We start from the raw sequence: 4,181 nt of genomic DNA on the forward strand, positions 1-4,181 counted from the left end.
TTGAATATCATTTAAGGTGTAAAGTGATTCGGGTGGAATTTTAGATTCGCCTCTAAGTGCCATAGAAAGATCTAAATTAGGCTCATCTATAGGACCAACCTAACCTGACTAATACGAAATGCATTTAATTGGCAAGTAGGTATATATTCTTTAAAATGTTATAGTTCAAATTCACAGGTTGCTAAAGTATAAACTGTAGTACTCTCTACACTTTATACAATTAGTATTTTAGGTATTATAGGCGTTTGGGATTAATTTAGAGATATTTAGAGCAATTTGCACACCCAAAAGCCTTGAATAAGTTAATAAATTCCATTAGGGTTTATTTTAAAAATTCAAATTCCTGGAATAAAACAATCTTTACTTACAGGCATTAGGGTCCAAGCTATTTGGCTTAATTGGCAAAAATACTATTTGGCTTAATTTTGGAGATTTAGTTCCGGGAATAAGAAATAAGTTATAGGCACTTATAGGTCACTTATAGGCATTTAGAGCAATTTGGATACACCCAAAAGCCTGGAATAAGTCAACAACTTCCATTAGGATTTGTCTTAAGGATTCAAGTTCCTGGAATAAAATAATCCTTTACTTACAGGCATTTGGGTCTAAGCTAGAGACTCTTAGAGTAATTTGGAAATGCCCCAAAGCCTGGAATAAATTAAAAAACACCATTTGGCTTCTTTTAAGCATTTAAATTCCTAGACTAAAAAATTCGTTTTTATAGGTATTTGGGTCTAACAAAACAAAGATCAAAACACATTAGTCACGGTCTCATTAAATCCATATAATTTTTTAAAAGCTACACGTGTTTCGCTCCTATCAGAGCATCATCAGGCCTAGACCTACGCAGATCACATTATAACTCGTGTATGTTGTAATGTGATCTGTGTAGGTCTAGGCCTAATGATGCTTCGATAGGAGCGAAATACGTGTGGAATTTAAAAAATTTGATGGATTTGATAAGACCGTGACTTTGTGTTTTTGCCTTTGTTTTGTTTTCGTTTGGTATCTTGGAGAAAAAATGGATAATATGTTTCTATTTGGGTCTAATTAAGAAACTCTTAGAGCAATTTGGACACACCCAAAAGCCTGGAATAAGTCAACAAATTTCATTAGGATTTGTCTTAAGGATTCAAGTTCCTGGAATAAAACAATCCTTACTTACAGGCATTTGGGTCCAAGCTAGAGACTCTTAGAGTAATTTGAAAATACTCAAAAGCCTAAAATAAGTAAAAAAATACAAATTGGCTCAATTTTAGAAATGTAGTTCCAGGAATAAAAAATATATTTTCTTACAGGCATTTAGAGCAATTTGGAAATGTTCCAAAGTCAAAAACACCATTTGGCTTCTTTTAAACATTCCTAGACTAAAAATTCTACTTTTACAGACATTTGAGTCTAATTTAGAGGCTCTTAGAGTAATTTGGACACACCCAAAAGCCTGGAATAAGTCAAAAAATACCATCTGGATTTAATTGTTTCATTGATATTAGTGGTAGTCATCCAAATAATTTCTGAAAATGTTATGGTTAATAATGGAACAAGGAAACATGTTTTGAAGAAACAGATGATAATGAGGAGAATGTTGAGATCCCTCAAGAGATAACAGAACCCCAAGGTAAATATCCTACTATTTCAATGTAAAAAGAGATCTTAAAAAAATATATAGATAATTATTGTTTTGATTTTACGACAAAGAATTAGAAACTTTGTATCAAAAATACTTTAGAGCTACTCATTCAAAGATAATTCATTCAAATTTAAATTTCAGGCAATCGAGTGTAGCCTGAAAAATAAATTCTACTTTATATTACTAACATTAAAAAAGAAGAATACTTTTTTGTTATATTACCCTGATGATGACCTAATCTAAGCCGAAACGTTGGCAAAAATAATTATATTAATATTATTCTGTCACCCTCAATTGAAAATAAATTATTGAAAAGACAACACACTGTTGGGCGCCAAAAATGTGTCGTAATTTTAAGGAATTGTTTTAATACATGCGTAAAAAAAGCATGTTAAGTTCCTAGCGTTTATGTTGTATTAAATGTAATTTTTTATGCAAAATTTTAGAATATTAGTTTAAAAGTGCATATTTGGCAGTGAAGGAAAACTGTAAAGGTTAAGCCAGGTTGTTGATCTCCTCACAATATAATGTAGAACATTTTTGAACCAATGTATTATGTATTTTGGTTAGTGTACTAAAAACCTATCGGAACTATGTAAATCCATACATACCTAAGTTGTCGCATATTTTTTGTAGAAAAAAGTCATTTATCATGTTACAATAATATTAAGCAAACAATGCCAACACTGGGCTATGATGGGATCTAAGCAAATCTGCCAAAGTACCATTTTTGAGAATACTAGAACAATATGAATTTAATCTGATATAATAAATGTACATGCAGGCAATAAATATTTCCGCAAAGTTTACTCAGCTATATCTAAAGTTAATAATTCGCTTTTAAAGTTAATTAATTTATGACTAAACATACTTGACTAAAAGGATTAACTTTATCACTACTTAATTGTACTCAGGTAATAACTATTGACTTTTGGAAACCCCGCTTTTATAGCTGTAGGTCCACCGTGATTATTATATGTCGGACGGGTATGCAGCACAGAGGCTTAAAATCGTAGTATAATACTGTATAAAGTTAATTATAGTATTTAAATTCGAGAAGGGATTAAAAATTCCTTTTATTGTTTTTGCGAAAAGAGCGAAATAAAGAACGTACAATCCGATATTTTTTACCTGCGTGTAAGTACATACTTTTGCCATTACCTTAGATTGAAGTTTTAAGTGACTAGCAAAAATATTTTATTCAACTAAAATAAGTGCTTAGATATAACTTTATCGCATTGTAGTGGAATAAAATCGCCTTAAAATTATGATTTTTCGTGATACAAAAGTATAACTTAATGAAACTCATATTATATTGTAGAGGACCTTCTGGAGCATCGAAAATGGGAAAGTACAACTTTTTTTAGTAGGGCCGAACTTTGCAAATGGCCCTTAAAGGTGTCTAAGCGCAAATTAAAAAAACTATGTTGTTCTAAACATAAACCGTTGTATTTACATAAATATGTGACATAGAAATCTGATTTTTTTGCACAGATATAGCTTAAACATAAGCGCATCTGGTGACAATTAAGGAATTTTAAAAATGTTTTTAAGTTAGGAATATGAAATTTTCAAAATGGGGCATCCAAAACTTCACCCTATGGTGAGCTATGCGAAATATTGAAAATTTTTATACATATTAATCGAATAAAATGTAGCTAGAACATGTGGAAAGTTTTTAAAAAAAAATTAAGATGCTAACTTAAACTGTTACAAAGATATGAATTTTTATATAACGGTCATTATACGCGCGCTGATGCTGGCAGCGGCTACCCGGGCTACCAGTCTAAATATGACCAAGGTTTGCGGTGCAAACTTTTTTTTGCATCTAGAAATTTAAAAAAAACATAAGGAGTAAGATGTAAAAAAGTTTTGTATGTGATTTACCCTAAATATTTTCTTCTTCGTCATCATCATATACGTCAGGGATGTTATGGTTCTGACAATTTTTGCAGGAACAATCGCTGCAGCATTTTAACCCTTCTTTTAGGCATACACATTTATTATCAGAGCACTGTTTATCCTTGCAGAAGAGGTCCAATATTTGTCTTATATCCCCAGGTATGGGATCAGCAGTCATTAGAACGAGCTCCAAAATATGGTTAATTTTGGTCCAACCAAAATTAATGGGGTCAAGGGTAGGCATAATAGGTATATGACTGGAAGTCCATATACGCAGTTGCAATATGCACCTAAAATATTTATAAGTTTTGTTTTGTAATAGTATCTAAATTTAAATTATAAGTACACTAACCTTAGTACATGCTGATAAAATGACTTATTCGAAATTGTTGTGAGTTGGTACCTCAGTGCATTAAGTGTGTTAATGTTCTTGTTTTTATTTTTATATAAAGCCAGTGCAAAATTTGTGGCAATATCAACTGCTTCAGTTATAGGCACGGAGTGCAGATTTGAAAGGATTTCACATGTTTGTATATTTTTTGAAAATACGTCATAGGCTATTTTTTTACCAATTTTAAACATTGCGTTTGTTGTGTCACACCCTGTTAACACATGCAGGTCTGGTAAACATGCACTGGCAAATTTGATA

The sequence above is a fragment of the Anthonomus grandis genome, chromosome 14 (assembly GCF_022605725.1).
Source record: "Anthonomus grandis grandis chromosome 14, icAntGran1.3, whole genome shotgun sequence".
Taxonomy (NCBI): domain Eukaryota; kingdom Metazoa; phylum Arthropoda; class Insecta; order Coleoptera; family Curculionidae; genus Anthonomus; species Anthonomus grandis.